This window comes from Panthera tigris, chromosome X (genome assembly GCF_018350195.1).
Source record: "Panthera tigris isolate Pti1 chromosome X, P.tigris_Pti1_mat1.1, whole genome shotgun sequence".
NCBI lineage: Eukaryota > Metazoa > Chordata > Mammalia > Carnivora > Felidae > Panthera > Panthera tigris.
Window position 1 is genome coordinate 59,464,072 of NC_056677.1, and position 7,335 is coordinate 59,471,406.

Consider the following 7,335-nt stretch of genomic DNA (forward strand, 5'->3'; position numbering starts at 1 on the left):
CTTTATTGCTACATAATTACCTTCATTGACTGTTTTCCTAGTTTTAACTTAAAGTCTGTTTTGTGTGATTTAACTAAAGCTACTCCTGCTTGCTTTTTGTTTCCACTGGCATGGGCTATTTTCGCAATTCCTTGACTTTGAGTTTGTATGTATCTGTAAAGCTGAAGGGACTCTCTTATAGTCAGCATTTTCTTAAAGTCCTTTGGAGAATTCAATACACTTGCATTTAGAGTAATTACTGTTAGTTATGAACTTCATAATGTCAACTTATAAATTGTTTTCTGGCTTTTTTATAGTTTTCTTGTTCCTTTATTCCCCTTTTCTAATATAAGAATCTAGTGCTATAAATTTACCTTCAGCATTACTTTATTGCACAAAAGTTGATATTTGTATTCATTTTTCTTTTAGTTGCACATTATTTTTAGTTTCCTTTTTACCTGTGATTATTTAGAGTTGCAGTGTTTATTTCAAAAGCTTTTGAGGGTTTACTGCTATATTTATGTTATTTATTTGTATATTGATTCTATTATTGTCAGCAAACATACTAAGTATGGTTTCAATTCTTTTAAATTTGTTGAAGTTACTTTTGTGGACCAATGAGGCCTATAGTTATTTTTCCACATACAAAATACTTTGCCACCTCCTTCTGGCCTCCGTAGTTTCAAGTGAGACATCTGCTACCTTTCTAATTGTTGTTTCCCTAGAGGTAATCCATCATTTCTCTCTAGCTGTGTTCAAAGATTTTCTCTGAAGATGTCCTGGCAGTGTGGTGTGGAGTGGCTGTCAGGGCCAGGAGAACAAGCACCCATGTCACTATCACTCCCAGAGCAGCCCAGGCCCCCCTTCTCTGCCCCACTGCGCTCTCAGATGCCAAGCACTGCAACTCCCTGCATGCAGTGAACTCGGCCACGGAGCCTCTGGGGCGATGTCCAGCCCTCCTGCCCAACCTGCTCTCCCACCAGTCGCCACCTCCACCCCCACTGCACAAAGAGCCCATGTATGAACCATGGAGGAGGCTTCACCCTGAGGCTGCAGCCAGCTGCACCTGGAGAAGCTGACCCTGGGGATCATGCACATCCTAAAATCTTCTCCAGGTGTAACAAAGGTGGCTATCATAGAAAAGCTGCCTGCTGAACGTCATATGATTTCTTCAGGGGAACAAAAAAGTAACTGCTTGCTATCAGAGGATGTGAAGAATTTTTATCTGATTAACAATGGCTTCCACATGACATGGAGTGTGAAGCTGGATGAGAACACCATTCCATTGGGCAGCATGGCAATTAATAGAATCTCAAAACTGACTCAACTCAACCAGTCTTCCATGTATTCACTCCCTAATGCACCAACCCTGGAAGACCTGGAAGATGATGCACTTGAAGCCAGTGAGAACCAGCCAGAGAAGCCTCACTTTGATTCTTGCAGTGTGATGTTTGAGCTGGATCCTTGGAAATGGGAATGGGAAGGTTTACCTTGTCTACAAAAGAGGGAAAGCAGCAGTAGCATAAGACATTGACTTCTGGTTCCTGGCCAGAGCATCACACTGGCATTTGATCACAGATACTTGTACTGGTTACTATTGCCTGCTCATCATGCACCTGGGCCTGCCGGAGTGGCAGTATGCCTTCACCAGCTATGGCATTAGCCCACAGGCCAAGCAATTGTTCAACACGTATAAACCCATTACCTACAACACAAACCTGCTCACGGAAGAGACCTACTCCTTCATGAACAAGCTGGATCCCAGCAAAATGTTCAAGAGCAAGAGCAAGACCTTAATCTCCAACAAGAAAGCTCCTGTATAGCCTACACGTGGCCAGAAAGGGCCCTCAGGTCCTCCCTCCACCTCTAAATACTCTTCTAGCTCTGGAAACCCCATCCAGAAATGAGCATCACCACCTCCCCACCAGCCCCACAGCAATAATTTCCATGCACAGATGTCCCAAGCCTCAGATTCTGTGTGTGGAACCATGTTTTTCTTCCTACATGAGTAAGCCAAATCCTAGGCCTTTTACTCCTGTTGGCATTAGCCAGGAGTTCAAAGGTGTACACAGGTCTCCCCCAGGGTCATTTCTCCATCCAGCCTCCGAAAGCTGTGGAGCATTTGTTTAAGTAGATAAATAGATCTGTTAAGAGCTTCCCTCTCTTTCCACCTCAGCCCTGGACACCCATTAGCAGTGATTAGAGAACTCCCCCAAATAAACCACTGATTTTGACCAGGCATTAAAACTGTGCCATTCAATTGGCAACCACTAGCCACATGTGGCTATTTAAACTATGTTAAACATTCCATTCCTCTGGGGTGCCAGGGTAGCTCAGTTGGTTAAGTGTCCGACTCTTGATTTCAGCTCAGGTCATCATGTGTTCATGTGTTTGAGCCCTGCAGCGAGAGTCTGCTTGCGATTCTCTCTCTCTCCCTCCTTCTGTATCTCTCCCCTGCTCATGTGCTTTCCTTCTCTCTCTCTCTCTCCCGAAACAACAAACAAAAAATTTTAAAAATTCAATTCCTCAATTGCAAAAAGAAAAAAAAAAAAGGCTGTCTTTACTTTCTGTAAGTTTGATTATTATGTGCCTTGGTGTTTTTTAAAGTTTATTTATCTTAGTTTGGATTCTCTCACATTACTAAATCTGTAATGTAGGTATAGGCTTGTCATCAAATTTGGGAAATTTTTAGCCATTCAAATACTTTTTTCCAAATATTTTTTAGCCTTATAATTTCATTTTCTCTTTATGGTATTCTCAATATATGAATATTATGTATTTTGTTATTCTTCCATGATTCCTGTGTCTCTGTTTATTTTTAGTTTATTTTCTGCATGTTGTTTAGATTGGGTAATCTGTTGATTTTTCTTTGAGCCCACTGATTCTTTCAACTATGGTTTTCAATGTATTTTTACACCTTTCAGTGATTTTTAATTTAAGTTAGTGTATTTTTCATTTCTATAATATCCTTTTGTTTTCTTTCTTTCTTTCTTTCTTTCTTTCTTTCTTAGAGAAAGAGAGAGGCAAGCACACGCTAGTTGGGGGGAGGGGCAGAGGAAAAGACAACCTTAAGCAAGCTCCATGCCCAGAGCAGAGCCTGACTTGGGGCGCAATTTCATGACCATGAGATCATGACGTAGGCTGAAATTAAAAGTCAGACGCTTAATCAACTGAGCCATCCGGGTGCACCCTTTTGTTCTTTTTATATCTTCTATTTTTTTGCTGGGATTTTCTATTTTTTTCATGTTTCAAAAATATTTGTAATTGCTTTTTGAAGCAGTTATATTATGGCTGATTTAACATCCTTGTCAGAAAATTCCTTTACCTGAATTATCCAGTCTTGGTGTCTGTTTATTCTTTGCTAGTTTAAACTGTGATTTTATTTTATTTTTTGGTTTTTAGTATGCTTAGTGACTTTTTAAAAATTGTATCTTAGATAGTTTCCATTTTATTTTGTGTGACTCTGGTCTCTATTTATTTTTAACCATGAAATCACTCTGTTTTAGGTGTAGTATGCATGTCAAAAGGTGAATAAATGTTCAACTCCACGTTGTGCCCTACTGACACCACTTTTGCAAATGCAAAGCACTGACTCACACCACCTTTTTGCTGGTTAGTAGGGATGGAATTTTAGCTTTCTTCTCAGCCTTACTTACTCCTCCTTGGAGACAACAAATCACTGACTGGAACTGCCTTATTGATGCTTCACAAGACTGGAAGTTTAATGCTCTGCTAGGCATAACTGACACTAGAATTGTGGGAAATCACAGTCAATGTTGACTACCACAGCTGCTTACTGTCTTGTTTCATCAATTATTGCTGCCTGGAGGTAGAAATGTATCTCCACTGGTCTTTGCTGACATAGTGGCAACTAGTACAGCCTCACACCATCGCCTTCTGCCTTTGTGCTGCTATGTGGAAGTGCAAGATCAACATCTTGCTGCTTCTACTGACATCAGGGAAGGGAAAAGCAGTGTACAGTTTAGCATCACCTTGCACTGCCTCATTCCACCTCTTTGTGGATGGGTTTTGGTGAACCTCATTTTCCTGCTAGTCCCTACTGACACCAGGGTTGTGGAAAAACAAAGTCCCAAGTAGTCAGTCCCACATCACACTACCTCATTGCTTCCATGTGAGCACGGAAGGTGAGCATCCTACTGGGCCAAACTGACACCACCACTGCAAAAACAGAACACCAACTTACACTGCTTTGCACTAGATAATTTCTGCCTCTTTGCCCCTCATTACTACTAGGTCAGGGTGGATGGTCTGTTTCTCACTAGGCCCACTGACATTAAGGGGGGAATGTGAACTGCCATCTCATACCACCTGTTGTTCTATGTTGGAAGTAGCAGTTTAGCTTTTCACTGTGCCCTGCTGAAACCAGGCATTTGGAAAACAGTGTACCAACTAGTGCTGCCTGTTTACTGTTCGTAGGGATGTAAATCCAGCTCTTATCTGGGACCCACTGACACTACCTCTGCAATAGCAGAGTTCTAATTCACACCACCTGTTGCTTCTGGGTGGCAGCAACACTTTAGCTTCTCACTGGGTCCTGCTGACACCAGGGGTTGGAAAGCAGTGGATTGACTAGTAACACCTTATTGTTGTCTGGTGGAACTGGAAGTGTAGCTCCCCACTGGGATTAACTGAAACTATACTAGTATGGAAAGAAAACTAAGCAGTCCTGCCTTTCTTTGTTTATTCAGCCTTATTGATGCTGAATGGGCATAGAAACCCAGCTCCTTGCTTGGCCCCACTGACACCACCCAGGAGGGTGAATCAAAACACCCTCTATTATCACCAAGCAGGGAGTGGAAGGTCAGTTCCTTGTTGAGACTCATTAACATCATTTTTTTCTGTGCCTGTGGGTATTTCTGAGTTGTAGGATTTATTTTTTCCCCAGTATCCCATTCAGTAAATGGAAGGCAAAATGAAAGTGCAGGAAACTGACCAAGTTCCTAAAGTTTCAAGGTACCTAAACAGTCCACCACTTTCCTTCCACTTTCAGAGTTGTTTTATGCTTTGTAATATTCATATTTTTGAGTTGTAACATAGAGGACTAGAAAATATAGGTGCTACTCTATCCTCGCTAGAACCCAGTAGTATGTTTTTAATTATAGTTTACTTCTTACTATTAGAATATGAAGATGAAGTTTTTTTGTACACTGATTGTGGTCCCAGGTTCTTACTAACTTTATATAAATTTGCATAATTTGTTCATAGATTCTTCTGGACTTACATGTATAGTTTTGTCACCTGTAAATAAAAACAACTTTTTTGTTTTCCTTTATAATAATTGTACCTTTTATTAGTTTTTACTGCTTATTGCGTTACTTAAGATCTCCATTGCAATAATGAATTAATGTGGGGATCATGGGCATCCCTTTCTTATGCTGAAATCAAATAGGACTTTATTCAATATTTCCTCATTAAGTGTATGTTATTTATCAGGTTTTTGAATATATGCTTCTATTAGTAGAGCTCCCCTCTATTCCAAACTTTTTGAGATAAAAAACACATTATATGTCTGTATTTAATTTTATAAAATACATTTTCTCTGTCTCTTTTTCCCTTTCTTATATGATTTACATTTATTTATTTACTTATTTATTTATTTATTTATTTATTTTTTTAATATATGAAATTTACTGTCAAATTGGTTTCCATACAACACCCAGTGCTCATCCCAAAAGGTGCCCTCCTCAATACCCATCACCCACCCTCCCCTCCCTCCCACCCCCCATCAACCCTCAGTTTGTTCTCAGTTTTTAACAGTCTCTTATGCTTTGGCTCTCTCCCACTCTAACCTCTTTTTTTTTTTTTCCTTCCCCTCCCCCATGGGTTTCTGTTACGTTTCTCAGGATCCACATAAGAGTGAAACCATATGGTATCTGTCTTTCTCTGTATGGCTTATTTCACTTAGCATCACACTCTCCACTTCCATCCACGTTGCTACAAAAGGCCATATTTCATTCTTTCTCATTGCCACGTAGTACTCCATTGTGTATATAAACCACAATTTCTTTATCCATTCATCAGTTGATGGACATTTAGGCTCTTTCCATAATTTGGCTATTGTTGAGAGTGCCGCTATAAACATTGGGGTACAGGTGCCCCTATGCATCAGTACTCCTGTATCCCTTGGGTAAATTCCTAGCAGTGCTATTGCTGGGTCATAGGGTAGGTCTAGTTTTAATTTTCTGAGGAACCTCCACACTGCTCTCCAGAGCGGCTGCACCAATTTGCATTCCCACCAACAGTGCAAGAGGGTTCCCGTTTCTCCACATCCTCTCCAGCATCTATAGTCTCCTGATTTGTTCATTTTGGCCACTCTGACTGGCGTGAGGTGATATCTGAGTGTGGTTTTGATTTGTATTTCCCTGATAAGGAGCGACGTTGAACATCTTTTCATGTGCCTCTTGGCCATCCGGATGTCTTCTTTAGAGAAGTGTCTATTCATGTTTTCTGCTCATTTCTTCACTGGGTTATTTGTTTTTCGGGCGTGGAGTTTGGTGAGCTCTTTATAGATTTTGGATACTAGCCCTTTGTCCGATATGTCATTTGCAAATATCTTTTCCCATTCCGTTGGTTGCCTTTTAGTTTTTTTGGTTGTTTCCTTTGCTGTGCAGAAGCTTTTTATCTTCATAAGGTCCCAGTAGTTCATTTTTGCTTTTAATTCCCTTGCCTTTGGGGATGTGCCGAGCAAGAGATTGCTACCTCTGAGGTCAGAGAGGTCTTTTCCTGCTTTCTCCTCTAGGGTTTTGATGGTTTCCTGTCTCACATTCAGGTCCTTTATCCACTTTGAGTTTATTTTTGTGAATGGTGTGAGAAAGTGGTCTAGTTTCAACCTTCTGCATGTTGCTGTCCAGTTCTCCCAGCACCATTTGTTAAAGAGACTGTCTTTTTTCCATTGGATGTTCTTTCCTGCTTTGTCAAAGATGAGTTGGCCATACGTTTGTGGGTCTAGTTCTGGGGTTTCTATTCTAGTCCATTGGTCTATGTGTCTGTTTTTATGCCAATACCATGCTGTCTTGATGATGACAGCTTTGTAGTAGAGGCTAAGTCTGCGATTGTGATGCCTCTTGCTTTGGTCTTCTTCTTCAAAATTACTTTGGCTATTCGGGGCCTTTTGTGGTTCCGTATGAATTTTAGGATTGCTTGTTCTAGTTTCGAGAAGAATGCTGGTGCGATTTTGATTGGGATTGCATTGAATGTGTAGATAGCTTTGGGTAGTATTGACATTTTGACAATATTTATTCTTCCAATCCATGAGCAGGGAATGTCTTTCCATTTCTTTAAATCTTCTTCAATTACCTTCATAAGCTTTCTATAGTTTTCAGCATACAGATCTTT

The 7,335-nt window shown here is 40.5% G+C and overlaps 1 pseudogene; it reads left to right on the plus strand.

The window, feature by feature from the left end:
- Positions 1 to 1,006: 1,006 nt before the first annotated feature.
- Positions 1,007 to 1,886, plus strand: LOC102952376 (annotated as a pseudogene).
- The last annotated feature ends 5,449 nt before the right edge of the window (positions 1,887 to 7,335 follow it).